This window comes from Lactuca virosa, chromosome 5 (assembly GCF_052849685.1).
Source record: "Lactuca virosa cultivar CGN04683 chromosome 5, Lactuca_virosa_CGN04683_v6, whole genome shotgun sequence".
In the NCBI taxonomy this organism is placed as follows: Eukaryota; Viridiplantae; Streptophyta; class Magnoliopsida; order Asterales; family Asteraceae; genus Lactuca; species Lactuca virosa.
In genome coordinates, this window is record NC_136430.1 from 52,164,773 (window position 1) to 52,182,044 (window position 17,272).

Genomic DNA, 17,272 nt, shown 5'->3' on the forward strand with positions numbered 1-17,272 from the left:
CGCTCACAGTAGCCTTGCCCTCCTCTCAGGTATCCATGACGTAGGCGATATATATGGCGTAACCCTGCTGAAGGTAGCGCCTAGACCTTGCTGCTGAGCATAAAGTTGGTCCGTGCTGTGGCCTCTCGCCCTGAATCCCCAACTCTCCCCCACTTGGGGTCCTGATGCGTACCAACTGCTGCGTGCAGTCAATCACAACCCCATTAGGGCTCAACCAGTCCATACCGATGTTGACCTTGTTCCCACGCAATGGTATGAGAACCAAGTCTACCATGTAGCGCTCCTCAAACAACCTCAAAACACAATCTCTGAAAACCTCTGATGCTCGGACTGATAGGTCATCAGCAATCTCGACCTCTAGAGGGCAATCCAACATGCCCGAAGACTCAGGGAACCTCTTTCTAAGTGCAAGAGAGACAAATGAGTGGGTTGCACCCGAATCGAACAACAGCTGAAGTGGAATACCGTTCACATGGAACGATCCCATCACCACATTGGGTGCGGCGCGTGCCTCCTCGGTGGTTAACTGGAAGGCTCGGCTCCTCACAACTGGAGCCTCTGACTTGCCCTGCCGGCCATCAGTGATCCGCAGGGTCGCTGGAGCTGGCGTCGCCAATGGCGCTGCTGCTGCTGTCAATCTCGGGCAGTTGGCCTTTTTATGGCCTCACTGATTGCAGTGAAAACACAGCAACTCCGATGTCAGAATGGTGGGGGTAGGGGCTGTACAATCCTTGCTGAAGTGCCCCGTGTTGCCGCACTTGTAGCAGCCCGATGACCCTAGTCTACAAACCCCGTCATGTGGCTTGCCGCACTTCCCGCAGCAGCTCCGACCCTGATGGCCCTTCGACTTAGAGTCGAACCTCTTAGATTTCTTCCCCGAAACCCCAGTACGCTACTCAGTCTCCGCCTTCCTCTTCCTGAGGTGCTCTATATCAATCTCCCTCTCCCTCGCACTGGGAATCATGAAATCCAGGGTCGGGCACGCTGACTAACTGACTTGCTCCCGAATATCAGCTCTCAACATGTCATGATAGCGGGTTTTCCGCATCTACTCATCTCCTGCATACGAGGCACCAATAGGGCCCTCTCCCGAAACTTGGCGGTAATCTCCGCCACCGTCTCAGTAGTCTGTCTGATGTCGAGGAACTCCCTGGCCAACTGCTGAAGCTCCACAGCCGACACAAACTCCGCCCTAAACCTGGTCACAAAATCAGACCAGGTCATAACCTCAATGGATGAGGCTCCCAAAAATCACCAACCGACTCCCACCAATCTCTAGCCCTGTCCCTCAAGAAACCCGCAACGTAACGAACCTTCGACCCCTCAGGGCAGAAGCTCGTCAACTGGGCAGACTCCATGTATTCAATCCATCTCCTGGCAGCAACGGGGTCCTTCACCCCGTGGAAGTCTGGCGCACCACATCCCCTGAAGTTGTTAAAGGACAATGTGCGCGCCCCTGACTGGCTAGCCGCCTAGTCACTCCTAAACGCCCTGAGGCGATCCTCCATCAGCTCGATAATCCCCTCCTTCATCGACCGAAATCCACCGGGGTCGACTCAAGGATGCCTCTAGTGATCTCAGAAGCAATGAACTCACGTAGTCCTTCATCAACTGGCTCGACACCTGATCCCGAACCCGATCCTGATCCTGATCCCGATCTTGAACCTCCCCCTCCATGTCGCGTAATCATCACCATTCTGAAACAAAACACATAACCGTATGGATCATACATAACTTCAGGAGGTCTCACATACTACAAGTTCCCGAGTTCTATCTCGACCCTCCTTGACTCTATTATGAATTACTTTCAAAACTTTTCGAAAGTTGGATCATAGTACCCACCAACCAAAGATAACTTAGTTCGGATGACACTTTTCTTGTAACCATTCTAGAAACTTACTTCTACTCTTTACCAGGACTGCATCATAGGGATGTAGGTCGAATCATCGAGAACAGTATAACAAAACAAAAATTTACATTCATATAAATGATTAGAATACATCTAGAGCCAACCATAAACGCTCACGAACTCATTTTCTTATCATGTGACAGAATCATGCCTCCGAAGAAATAAAACCAACTCACTGGCAAAACACCAATCCTTCAGATAGATTCAGCTACTTTTCAAGCTGCGGTCACAGCTGCCCTAGCAGCTGTCACGACTCACGTTAACGCTAACAACACAAATGGTAGTGGAATTGCTATCAGCAATCCCAATCACGCCGATAACCAAGTACAACAACGAGTGCCTTCTTGTAAAGACACTCCGAATCTCAAATCCAAGAACAAGAAACGGATATTCTAGGATAAAAAGAAAGGCAAATCATCTCAAAAGTTAGCCAAGAGACAATAACCTGTGGCAGCCTCTGCGGCCACGACATCTGTTGCTCCTATTACCGATCCTACTAGTATACCGGTTACCCCTACCCCAACAAGGCAGTACACTGGGAATCTACCCAAGTGAAAAGAGTACAGATTCCATAACCTGGGAGTCTGCCGAGTGATGCATTGCATGAACTGCAACAGGAACAGACACACTACTCGTTTCTGCAGAATTCCGATCCGGCATATTACTTCAACCACCAATGTTGGAACCAGTCCAATATGCCACTTTTATGGTGAAATAGGACATTTCAAGAGGGACTGTCCAACAGAGAAGAATAGCGGGGGAGCAAGAGGAGTTTAACCCCAAAATATGGGAAAGCATCAAAGAACCCTGCTATAATTTTGGTATGCTTCCAAACTCCAATAAGTAATTATAATTATAATTACTCTCTTGTTCGAACCAAATCACAACACTCGTATAAAACTCGGAACCCTAACAGATAAAGCTATGATGACTTAGTGTATGCATTAGCGCCATTTATAATTAAGATTTGTAGACTTAGAGTGAGTGATTTCGCCTCATTTCATGTTCCTTGTTTGGTTGTGGATTTAGGGCAGGCTCACTCAGTCAACTGTCCTTCTAATCTTAATTATACATGACTGGTGTACACCAAACGGTTATAGAGAGACCCAGTAAGGGTCATTTCCTGAAAGTTCATTGTTTCAAATTATCAGAACCCTCGTTTAGTTGTATTTGTTAATTTCGGTAAAATAGGGTTCGTAATAATCATACCAAGGTTAGTTCATCGTCCTAGTAATCATTTCTTCTTCCAATTAACATAATATCTACTTCATCAAGAAGTTCCGACATCATCATCCGACATGGTTTGGCTTGGTCCTTACCATGAAAAATTTATGTGCTGTGTAAAAGAACTCTTCCTTTAATCAACCGTCAGATGAAATTCTTCCGATCCATAATGCAAACCCTTATATCACCTCTCACTTTAGAACTTCAGATGTACCCATGCGAGGGGTACCACGCCCTTCTAACCTGCCCAATAGTTAATAGCCTTGAAGCGAAAAACACCAAAAAAGTCTCAGAAGTCAGTAACCACCCGAAGAATACCCAATAGATCTCCGAGAAAGACCACTCATACCACAAGCCAAGTTCAAGAATAGAGACTAAGAACTCATTAGTTTAATCAATCGCTACTAAGTGTATACACAAGAGTGGTATATAATTAGACTCAACAAGATTTAGGATGTGTGATTCCGCCCTATCTCCTGTTCCTTTTCTGGTTGTGGACTTGGGGTAGAGCCACCCATCTGAACGTTTTGTCAATCTAAATTATATAGGACTTGTATACACGAGGTGATGGTGGATGACCTAAGTATGAGTCTTATCATGAATTTCCGAGAAAAAGCCCGCAGGCTTACTACAAACAACCGGAGATACCTGAGTGGAAGTGGTAGCAGATTACAAAGAGCTTCATAATCAAGTTAACCAAGGCAACATGTGGACATGATTGCCATTTTGGGTGATCGTCGTCAGATTAGCCAAATCCGCACCCTTCCTACAGTTTTAAGAAATCAGGCAAAAAAGAGAAGTTAACTAGGACGTCTGTCCGAGAAATTAGTTAGACTGCACCGTGTTCCAATATATGTTATCTTCATTTGAGATAGTAGAATCATCTCCCAGTTCAGGCAGTCACTTCAGAAATTTTTGGAACTAGGCTAGCCTTGATGTATAGCCTATTATCCTTAAACCAACAGACATAATGAGAGAACGATTCAATCATTAGAAGTTGTGTGGAGAGCATTTGTGATAGACTTTGGTAGAACAAGAATACCCACTTACCAACTAGTCGAGTCCTTGACCATGCTAGCATTTAAAGTTGCTCCATTCGAAACCCTCTGTGGTCGCAAGTACATATCCTCTCTGCACTGGATTAAAGTAGGCGACACACAACTAGCTAGAGGTCCAATTTCCAGACGGACTTTCGCTGGTCCGAAATTCATCCGAGAAACTACCAAGAAGAGAGTACGAATCTATGAGCGACGTGAAGCTCCCAGGGTCAGGCAGAAAAGCTAACGCCTTCGATAAGAGGAAACCCTTGGAACTCCAGATTGGTGACCTCGGCAGGTGAAGGTCTCACCCAGAAAGGCAGGATACGCTTAGGGAAGTGTGGAATACTAAATCCAAGGTACGTAAGATCATTTGAGATTCTTACTAGTGTTGATCCAGTAGCTTATAGACCCCGACTACCTCGGGAATACAATGACATACACCCTACTTTCCACGTCTTTGACTTGAAAACTGGTCGTCCGATGAGACTTTTGTTATCCCACTCGCTTTGATCGAGGTAAGCGAGAACCTCAACTTTGTGGAAGAATCCGTAGAAATCCTAGACAGCGAAGTCGTTAGGACTAATCAGATCCATATCCTGATAGTGAAAGTCCGCTTAAAATGCATAGCGAGGACCTGAATTCACTTGGGAGCGCGAGGGTCAAATGAAACTGAAAATATCCTCATCTTTTCTATTAGTTTATCTATATTTGCTTAAACTCTAATTTCAGGACGAAATTCCCTTTAACGGGGGGATGATGTGACAACCCAAAATTTCTATCTTGTAAAGTCAACCAATTCAATCAAAAGTCGGAATTGTATCTTTTACCTTTTAGCCTTGCTAAGGGTTATTCTATGAGTTTTTAAGCCTTGTACACATAGGATTAGATACTGTGAAGTGTGAGCAATGAATCTATGGAATACATTTGAGCCAAGAACATTCATCAAGGGATGTTCACGGCCTAAACTAGGTTCACGGCCGTGAACCCAAGTTTGGTCGTGAACACCTCTCTATACATATAGATTTCCTTCACTTTTCTTCATTTCTCACATCTTCCAATCAAGAACACTCAAACTCTATAAGGTATCATCAAGGTAAACCTTCATTTTTCTTCAAAAACGTAAGTGATTCATCCCTATTTTACCATGTTGATCTTCATATACAAGTGAAACCCTTTGATAACATCCTTGAATTCATCACTTTTCCTTTAAGATCTTCAAATCACCATCTTCTTCACCAAGAGCACCAAGAACACACACTTGTTCTTGGGCCGTGAACACCTAAAAAGCTTCCAAAACGTAAGTAGCTCATTCATCTACTAGCTGTCCATTAGAAGCACTTGAATCCCCATGAAACAAACATCTTTTGTCATGATTCTGCAAGAGTTCACGGCCGTGAACCCTTGATTGGGCCGTGAACCCTTCATAAGATCATGATATGGTCGTGAACCCTTCATCCATGGTCGTAAACCCTTATTAAGACCAAGCTTGGGCCATGAACACATCATGTGTTCTTGGTCGTGAACACTCCTTGGCCGTGAACACTTCCTTGTGTGGCCGTGAACTCCATTTAATCAATCATATGTGATTGTAACACTTCATTACAAGTGCATCAGTTGTTTGGATGTGGACTTAGGGTATTAGTTGTTTGTCCGAATGTCTATTAAATCTTAGATATATATTATGTATATGTATGTAGATATAAAAGTACCTCCAATCAGTTCAATACCTTTGGGTAGCAAAGGTGTACAAACATGATCAGTTATTCAATTACAGAGTTTACTAAGTAAACTATAATAGGTATAGTTTAAAGGATTACTACATACTATAACTAGAATAGGAAGAAACATACTATAACTAGAACAGGAAGAAACATACTATAACTAGAACAGAAAGGAACATAAAATAACAAGAACAGAAAGGAACATACAATAACAAGAACAAAGAGGTACATACATCCTTTTACAAGAACAACAAGATAACATTAATATGAGACCACTACTTCACCGCATAGCAATATACTTGTTATGTCGCGTTTGTAACCAGAGTCTCCTGGAGGGAGAGCGGGCATTGTGTGTATAGATGTATACGGGACTGACAATCCCACATCCCAACTGTTAGCTACAGTCCGGCAGGCCAGCCAAGGGGTGACAAATGTCACATCGGTTTCGACGCCAACAGGTCGTCGTGTTAGACACTCGTCAATCAGTATGGTTATAACCACATCACATTTTAACCTTAATTAACAAATTGGTTTTAAGGTAGTTAGTGCTTCAGTAGTTACTTTATACAACATTACTGTACACTTTCATTTTCCCATTACATTCATATTTGTGATCTTCTAACATAAAAGGTAATGTAAACTATTTTCTGGTAATGATAGTTATATACTTGGGAAAACACTCACTTTTACAAAAGAACAAACATACCAAACAGTCGAGTCTTGGTAGAAGACTACTTTCCATTTTAGTAGAAAATATAGGATTTTCTAGGAAGTATACAAACATTTACATCGAAACACTTACAAACATTTACATCAAAACACTTACAAACTTTTACATCTAACTAATGCAAACATTTGACACTAAAATACTTATGAACTCACAAGCTTAAATGCTGATCTACTCTTTCAAAATAACTTGTATTCTCAGGTCACCAGTAGACAGGTACACTGGACCAGGTTTTGAGAAGACGGAGCATGTTCAAGACTCGTCTTTTATTTTGATATTTACATTTTTGGTGTCTTACAAATACATTCAGAACACACTTGTATTAACTATTTTATTAATGCAATGGATGATGTTGTTGCTTGTTTTATTATTGTGCATTGTTATGATACTGAACATGACGTCCTCCGCTCGCGAACATTTCCGCCGTTCTGGTTTGGGGGTGTGACATTGTTCTTTCTCAAAACTCCTTATTTTAAACTTTTACAAAACTATTTTCTTGTAAAAATATTTCATACCCTCGATTTGAGTAAAGACACCCCCGAAGGTGTGTCTGAATCCCTCAAACCAAGGCTCTGATACCAACTTGTAACATCCCAATTTTCAAGACCAAAAATTTTGTTTTTAGTTAAGTAACTTTTAAAACAGTTTACTGAAAAACATCAACGATTCATATCATTTCATAAAACCTTAGTCACGTGTCTCAAAAACCATAACATAAAATAGTAATAATGTAAGAGTATAATCCCATGGATCTCAAAATACGGAAATCATATATGTGCGATGCGCTGCTATCGTGTCCGCTCCTTCCCCTTCGCTGAAGAGTTACCTGAAATAAAACTGAAAATTGTAAGCACGAAGCTTAGTGAGTTCCCCCATCATACCACATACCATACTATAAACATACTGTTGGGCATATCTGGGTGCCCAGACTACCCTGCTAGGCATACCGGGGTGCTTAGCCTACCCCTCTCAGACATACCGGGGTGTCCGACCTACCCCTCCGGTTTATCTCAACCAGTTACGGGGACTATTTCACCCCTACTACTATCACATAATAACATAACATAATCATACTGTCTGGCATAGATGGGTACTATACTACCCCTTCGGCCCTATCGACCCGTAACCGGGGACTATTCCCCTTACTACCACCATCACATAACATCGTATTATACTAGCATGTAAAAAACATCAAATAGTGGCAAACCCCAAGTAATTATCACAAAGACAACTACTCGAATAACAATCCCTACTAGTGGGCCGACATTGTGGTCGTAGACCCACTTCTACTGGAAGGTAACTCACCTCGTAAAGTGTCTGAATTGTCCTTGCCGCCGAAATCAACTCCTCTCAGATCCTACACATAACAATCTTCCTTAATTACCATTTTATGGTTAACTCAGGTGAAAGTCAAAGTCAAGGTCAACACCTTCATCAAAGTCAACATCCAGTTGACGCAACTCGCCGAGTTGGCCCCACAACTCGTCGAGTTCCGAAATCATGAAAACGCCAAGACTTCGACCCTACTCACCGAGCCTTACAGGGGCTATCCGAGTTCTCCTTTAAACAAAGTCATGACCTTCTACAACTGACTCATCGAGTTCATCCTTGAACTCGTCGAGTTCATCTTCATCCGAGTTAAGGTTTTTAGTCCTTGACTCCCCGAGTTCATACTTGAACTCGTCGAGTCCATCTTCATATGGTTGGGATATTGCCTTGAACTCGCCGAGTTCATCCTTGAACTCATCGAGTACATTGATCTCAGGTCCATAATGAACCCAACTGACTGAGTCTCCTTCTAACTCAACACGCTACTTGATATCAGAAGGGGTTTTGGGGACAAATGCGACCTGACTCGCCGAGTCACATAAGCGACTCGCCGAGTCCCTCTATGTTCAAAAGTATTCAGTCGATTTCAAATGGTCTTAAAGCATCCAAAACATAGATCTGATCTCCTAGGGTCCATTTTACACGTAAAGCTACGATATTGACGTTCATGCATGGGGTTTTTGGCTCAAAAGGCTCTAAAATGAGGTTTATATGATGCATGGAACTACCATGGCCATAAAGTTGGCACCTTTATGCCATGAGAACCCCCAATGGTTCCAGATCTGAAGTCATACCTCCTTAGAACCACAAAATCCCGAAAATGGCTCTACTAGAACTTAGAAAAGGGAGAAACTTGTCCTAACTAGAGATCTAAGAGATAAATGGTCAAGGTTAAAGCTTTTTACCTTGAATGAGCTGGAAATGAAGCAAAACCTCTGGATCTACTTGCTTCTTCTGGAACCACCAAGCTTCTACTTCTTTCTTCAAGCTTCAAACAACCACAAACACACAAAAATGGTTCAAGAATACTCCAAATGCTTTAGGGTTTCGAGTTAGGGCTTTTCTGGACTGTGAGAGATGATGGAGGCTAAAGTGGGAAAAGATAATGTGTTTAAATTGGGTGCAAGCCCTAAATATTAGGGTTTCACCCAGGCAGTCCTACTTGTTGAGTCGGGGTCCCGACTCGTCGAGTAGGTTACTTAAAAACCGCGTCCAAAATCCAGTCTACTCGACGAGTTGGGCCTCCAACTCGTCGAGTCCCAGTGTAAAAATGCAAATACTTATATTTAAAATACGTACTGGAAACCGGGCGTTACATTCACATTTTTCGCACTGTTGGAAAAGGCAGATAAGGGTTGTACACTCGCCAACGGGCGTTGCCCCTTGGAACCTCGTAAGGGGTCGCGACCCCCTTGACCCCCACTTGTATGGTCGTACTGGGATCAATCTAAACTAATACAAGGGGACACTCTGCGCCTCCAACCTTGTATTAAAACTAACATATAATCCCATTTGAAACATGTATAAATCTCATTACATAAAATGAACCCATGACACTGATGTGCAATTTATATACTACCTATTTTTAAATTTATAATCCTAACTTACTTAACTAACAAATTGCACTTAGGCAGTGTACCTAGTCAAATGTATACAATAGTTTAGGTAAGTCGGGTATCAAACACCAGGAAAAAATTTAGTTGATAAAATGTAACACCGGGTTCTTGGTATGATTTTATTAAGTTTTATCTTATTTTTTTTTGCCACGAACTCGGCGAGTCTGCGTCCCGACTCTCCAAGTAGCAGCAGGGTGGACACGGGATTTGAGCGGTGAACTCGGCGAGTCGATGCATGGACTCGACGAGTCCACCTGTCTGGATGAAACTCTATTTTCAGACATTGCACCCTATTTTACCCATTCTAAAACACCCATTTCGTCCCATTCCCTTTCAGAAGAACTGTAGAGCGAAACCCTAGCCCATTTTGATCCTTGTGAGTGATTTTGGCTTGGTGAAGGAAGTTTAAAGCTTAAGAGAAGAAGGAGGAAGTTGGAGGGTGCAAGGAAGTGTGGTAGATCCGAAATCTACCCTGGGAGAAGCTCCTAACCAGGTAAGAAAGCTCCTTCTTGATCTTTAGTATAATAGATTCCCTTTTTGTCCCTTATATGTGGATTGCAAGACCTTAAACCTCCCAAACTCCGTGTGTTATGCCCTAGGAGCTTAGATTTATGGTTTGGAACCATTGCATGTCTCAGATTTGGCCAGAATGGGTGAAGAGTCGAAGGGTACTCGGCGAGTGCCAAAGTGCACTCGGCGAGTTCCATGAAGTTGGCCTTAGACTCGACGAGTTGGATAAACAACTCGGCGAGTCCTATGGAGATTGTCTGGTACTCGGCGAGTCGTTCTTCAAACTCGGCGAGTCCCTTGAATATAGCCTTGAACTCGACGAGTTGTTCTTCCAACTCGGCGAGTCATATGATCAGTCACTAGGATAAGAAGGATTTAAGTGTAGGAGGTCTAACCCTCCGTAGTCGCACGTGGAATTAGCAATTTAACGTGTAGCTATAGTCCCAAAATCTCCAAATCTCCAAGGTTGATGTTCTGACGGAAGATTGGAGCGATTTGAGAGATCTGTTCGTCGGACTCGGCGAGTCCCCCCTTGGACTCGGCGAGTCCAGTCGCGGGTTTGTTAGTTGTCCCCGTCTAGCGAGTCAGGCTGACTCAGTGAGTGGGAACAGGGACCCGATGAGTCAGAGTCGGGCTAGACATAGAAGGACTCAGCGAGTCGCCATATGGACTCGGCGAGTCCAGTCAATCAGAAGGTTGACTTTGACCAAGGAGTTGACGTTGACCAGTCATTTGACCTTAGGGGTATTTATGAGTACCTAATCCATGTTTACGGATTTATAGCCGGAGGGATTACCGCTACGGCAGCCAGGCGTAGTCTGAGCAGGTTTTCGGCAGCTACTCTCGAGGTGAGTTTCCTCCCAGTAGGGACGGGTCTAAGGCACCAAGGCCGGCCCGTATAGATGATATGTTAGTATCAGAGTGTGGGCGGAGCCCGTATCTCATAGCCGAGTTGATTGTGTTATATGCCAGTATGATAGAATTGCTTATACTTGTTGTCTGTGTGATACTTGTATGTTAAGGTTTAGTAGTGGAGTGTGGGCGAGGCCCGTATCTCCATGGATAGCAGAGTGTGGGCGAGGCCCGTATCTCTATGGGTGTGGGCGAGGCCCGTATCCCTTAGTTACTCATTATATGATTGCATGGTATGTGGCATTATGGGGGAACTCACTAAGCTTCGTGCTTACGTTTTATAGTTTTGTTTTCAGGTATCTCTTCAGCTAGGGAAAAGGAGTTGGCGCGGTAGCGGCATATCACACACACACCCTTGTTTCCGCACTATGGATTTTCTGGGATGTACTCTGAATATTTTACTATGATGTTACCGGTTTTCAGACATAAATTAATATTATCAATGTTTTGTAACGATGTTTTTATGTATTAACCTAATTTAAAAATGAAATTTTTAGTTGGTATTTTTCGGATGTTACATAAAATAATTACTAAAAATTAATCTAAAAACAATAATTACAGAAGGGGTCTTTATCTGATTTTGCAAGTTCAGATTAACTTAAAACTAAGCACACACTCAACTAAAAACGATTGTAAACAAGATTAAGAAGACACTTTCGTTTAGTTTCGAATCCCCCCTTTTCTTATGTGTAGTCTATAAATATGGATTTATTCACTTGGTTACCAATTTAAATGTAATTAGCAGTTTTGGACTGATCTCCTAATATTGTCACCAATCTATAATATACTATGTAATGATCATACACAAGCAAACACATAATTGATTGTTAATGATAATTGGGCTAAGTAAGATTTATCTAAGTTAAACACAATTATGTAAAATTTATCTAGCAATTTAATGATCATAACCTACTAGGTAAACAAGTTCATGCAATTCAAAAGGTCATTAAACTACGCTTAACTTGAATAAAAGAAATAAATATGGAAACTTTAACATGCTAGGTAATGATAATCAAACAAATTTATGAACCAACTTTATAATATCCAAATATAAGCTAGAAACTAACACAAAGTATTAGGGTTCATCTACACTAAATGAAAGCCTAATAATTAGCTATTAGTAGCAGAAAATAAGCACACAAAAACATAAGAATTAGACATTGTTAAACTAATGCAAACTGAATGTCATGTGTAATCTTTAAATCTTCAATCTCCAAGTGTTCTCTCTTCCAAAGGGTTGTTTTTCGCAGATCTCTGGCCTCCAAAATCGGCTATCTCTCAAGAAAATCATATCCAACCTCCTTAAAGTTGATAAATAAAGGAATATTTATAGTTTCCAAATATCACGTCTCAAGTTGTGAGCAGTAATGTCTCTCGTCGTGAGCTTAGTATAATTCATGTTCGACAAGGAAACTGCATTCAGCATAGTTATCTTCTGGAATCTTCATTCTCACGTCGTGAGCAGTTGTAACACCCGTTTTCCAGTATGAATCGAATTAGGGTTTCAAGGATTCAAAAGGTTGGATTTTGGAAGAAAAGAAGCCTCAAGACTGAAGACATAGAGGCTCACGACGTGAGGTGGGTTGCATGAAAACTTTTGTTCGGGGTTGGTCTCACGACGTGAGAGCAGTTGCAGCCTAAGCCCATGATCTTTTAGGGTTTCCTTCATATTTAAGCATCCGTAACCTCATTTTAGGGTTTCTTATCATCCCCAAGCCCTCTTTCACCTAAGAAAAACCCTAGCCTTCAACCTTGCTTGATATTTGGTCATTTTGGAGCATTTCTTAACTTGTAAGAAGGAGAAAAGAAGAAAAAGAAGGAGGTGATCTTGTGTTAAGGCTTATAAGGAATCTTCATCAACATATTAAATTGTTTTTGGACCATTGTAAGTATCAAAGATTCATCCTTTATTGTTCTATGAGGCTACATCTAGGTTTTGTACCACTTTTCCTCTTGGCTGTGCAAGTTTGATGAATGGAAACCATAAAGCTGGCAACTTTATGTGTTATTGGGGTGTTAAAGTAATATGGAGTTCAAATCTAGTGAATGGTTGAGTTTTTGGAACCTTGCATGAAAGTTGGATGTCCTTTCTTTAACTTTTGACCCAAATGAGATATAGAGATACATTGGACATATATGTCTTAAAAGCATCAACTTTATAGTGTATTAAGAAGTTATAAGACCCTCTGGAAGGATTGAGTTCAAGGCTTAATGGATTAAGGACTTAAAAGTTGGACTTTTGGCTTCAGACTGTTCTCACGACTTGAGACTTGGAGTCTCACAACGTGAGGGTTGAATGACCCCGTTTGTGGCTAGCTTCTTGGAGCTCACGACGTGGGAGGAGGCTTCTCACGATGTGAGCTTAGCTCTAGTGACTTTTCATGTCTTAGTTGACCGAGTTGAGTCGAGATGAGTTGGAATCGGACTGAGTGAGATCTCACAATGTGTCCAAGGACTAGTCATGGCGTGAGGATGGATAGTTTATATTTTCGGCTTTTGGTTGGCCGTTTATGAAATTTGGCTTGTATTAGGCCTTGGGTGTCTTTTGGATTTGGACCGGTTATTGGGCTTTTAGTGCCATTGAGTTTGGGCCTTGGTATTTGGTCCTATTGAGGGGAAGGGTAAAATAGTCTTTTACCCTAGGAGTCAGGAGTAATGAATTAAGTCCCGATTATGGTTATGACTTGATTATTGATCATGATTGTATTTGATTGGTTAGTGCGGGGATTCTCCGTTCCAGTAGCCTGAGCATCAGTTGGATTGTCAGTGGACTGAGGTGAGTTTGCTCATTATACTGTAGGAAACTAGGATATGTTATGTGCTTGTAGTATTTGTGACTCCTGTTGTATGTGTTATATGCATGTGTGCCTGTTTTCTATATGTATGTGGGGTGAAATCGACCTAAAGGTGAAATAGACCTGGTATAGCCATGAGCTGACATATGAGTTAAAATAGACTCGGGGCAGAAATAGACCTGGGGGTGAAATTGACACAACACAGCCTTGAGATGGCATTTGAATTTAAATAGACTCAGGGTGAAATAGACCCAACACAGTCTCTGGCAGATATGTATGGTATGAAGTATTTTGGGGAACTCACTAAGCTTCGTGCTTATGGTTTATGTTTAAAATGTTTTTCAAGTACTCCTGTTTCGTGAGGAGAGGGCTCGGCTTGAGCGCAACGTATCCACCCATGTTTTCACACTTAATGATTTTGGGAATTGTACTCTGACAACTATTTTATTCTGATATACTTTTGAATGATTGAAATGATTAAATGGTGTTTATGGTTGAACTAAAAATAAAATCATTACCTTATAATTTTGGGATGTTACAAGTTGGTATCAGAGTCTTGGTTTGAGGGATTTGGATATAATATTGGGTTTGTCTGAACTCAAACTTAGGGTTTGGTAAATTTTTCATAAAATAAATGTTTTATAAAAGGATTTTATAATAAAAGAAAGGGGTGTGGTGCGTATAATCAGCCGAGCTCAAGTAAGTGATTCCTAGAATACCCATAAATGTTTGTATGTTATATGTTATGAGAATTGCATGCTAGATTAGGATTGGGGATCCGCTCAGGATTTTATGCTAGGAGAGATGCGTTTATATGCCTGATTGATTGAGCTTTTGAGTTGCATGATAGTATGGATTTTTGATGATTGTATGGATTGGTCCGATATGTGATGCCTTGTAGCCTAAGAGGAATTGAATGTTATCTTAGATTCGAAATCTGTATTGGTAGTAAGTGAGATTGAAATGTCCTCTGTTTGGCTAGTGGTTTGGATTGTTCTTGATCGAATGTTGCTTGCTTTGTGCTTTGTGGAACTCTTAGTGATGTGAGTTAACAATTAAGTGAATATGTTAAGTTACATGTTGCAAAGGTTAAATAATCTCAAAGTGACGAATTTGACTCTAATGCACAGCTCTCGTTTTAGTCTAACTGTTGTAGGGTTGAGTCTTTTACTCAAAGGATTATTTAAGCTTTATGGCATGTGATTGTATTCATGAAGTAGTTATCTGACATTAGTGGGAGTTATTCAGCAGTTGATGGCAGGGTGAGGTCGGAAACCTAGGAAGCCTAGGAAGTGATCTAGTAAGTTGGTTGCGCTGCTTATCGGGTATTTAGAGTATCGGTTTGAGAAGGTGAATTGGAGGATTCAGGATGATTCTTGAGGAAAGTATGGATAGGTGTGTAAAGTAGTATTGGGACCATACTACTGAAAGCACAGGTTCCATACTCGACTTAAGGAGAGTCACGAAGAATCTAGGAAGCCGGCGGGAAGAGGATTATTTGGGTATACTTTTGATCAGGTGTTTGAGCACGCATGGAGAAGGTTCAAGTTTTGGTTCAGGCTCTGGTGCTGAGCCAATTGGTGGGAGGATTTCCAGGGTTTTGAGTTCGCGTTGGATTGAGGAGATGGAAGGTGTCTTCTGCACTAGTCCATATCCCATAGGAGCCAAGGTTCGATTTTCCTTGGATTTATTGCATTATACGGCAAGGAGGTTTTGGGAATTGATTGCGCAATCTATTACGTTTACTGAGTTGGAGGCAATGTCTTGGGAAGACTTTATGACCCGATTAAGGGAAAAGATTTCACCAGCTATCACAATGCATCCGTTGGCAAGGGAGTTGGTGAGCATGTCAGGGTGCAAGACCCTAAATGGTATGACTGCTAGAGGCCACGAGTGGGAGATTGATTTGGAGTACCTCGGGAAGAGGGATACAGAGCATATTCAGACGGCAGTGGGCAAGGTGAAGAGGACCAGGACTTAGGATTCATGTTTGGAAGGCCAGCAGGGCCGGGGCCATTGTGCCAAGTGTGGGAGGACCCATATGGGAGGCTATCAGGATACAGGGAGGGAATGTTTCAGTTGCGGACATATGGGTTATTTTAGTAGGGATTTCCCTCGACAATCAGTTTCGATATGTTTTTCACTGCAACCAAGTGGGCCACAAGAAGGCCGATTGTTCGGAGTTGATAAGAAGCGCAGTGAGGACACCTGCTCCATCCACACTGAGGATTACTGATGGTCGTGATGGCATAATGGAGTTTCCTGTGGTGAATATCCAAGCATTGCAGTCCCAGGCCGAGGGGATCCGGGTTCCATCAGTTGACATCGCATGTATGTGTTGTATTCACTTCCTTCACGCTCTTATTAATAGTTCCTTATGATTTTATGATTGTGTGTGAGACGCTAAATATGGTTTATCTAAGTCTCCACCTAGAAATTAGAGTTTTCCTCATGATGGTCTGTACATTTCATCTTAAGAATCTTCATATGGCATTTTGCATACTCAGAGTCGTGTTTAGGGATAATTGGGCAAGCCAGTTTTGGATTTTGATGTGGAATGCGTTGACCATCATCGGAACAAGCTTCAAGTGAGAAAAATCACCAGTCGATCTGATCATTACTGGTATCAGCAAGAATTCAAGGAATCCACAAGGTGAGCATGTCGAGTTTGAATGCAGGGTATGTAAAGGTTCTTCATGGTTTCAAGGCGATGAGGAATGGATTGGATCGTGGGTGTAAGATCAGTAGTCGTCAAGTTTATGGGAATATTAAAACTCGAGATAGTGATAATCCGTCGTTATTGATAGGTATAAAGGATTGTTCGGAACGCAAGTTCCAGACGGGTATCAGTCAAATTCATGTCTTCTGGATGCAAGTATGTTACTTGCATAAGGGGCTTTAAGGAAAAGATCCAGTGGAAACTGTTTGTCCCCATCTAGGACAACAAAGTCAAAATTCAGGAGCACTTGTATCGCTTAGGAGGGATCTTAGCTAATTGTTGATATGATTTGAATCGGTTACTATTGTTGGTAGGGAAAGAGCCGAAGTGAACCATCACTCCAGGGTGTGAGTGGCGAATTAATCGCACGGGTTTGCTTGGATGTTTGGATTGTCGAGAGGATTTAAATGGACATTGATAGAAATATATAGAGTGCATTGATTTTTCGATAAGTGAGTAGTTGGATTGGCGGTTCGTCCATTCTAGTCAAGGGTTATAGTTCTGTGGCACGAGCTGAAGTCGATTAAGGATTTGGAGTTGTATTACGGGAAGTACTTGGGATTAATGAGCTCGTTGAGCCGAAGTATTTATCTGCTTTTGGAATTTGTATGATTGCTAAGGTTGGCTAGTAATAGAATGCTAGTTCTTGCAAACCCTGGTTATTGACGAGTTTGAATAGTTAGGTTGTGGGATGGATTGGGAATCCATCAATTTTTGGTGGATTGGAAGAGCGCAGTTGAATCCAAGTGGGTGAGAATCGTTTAGTATAA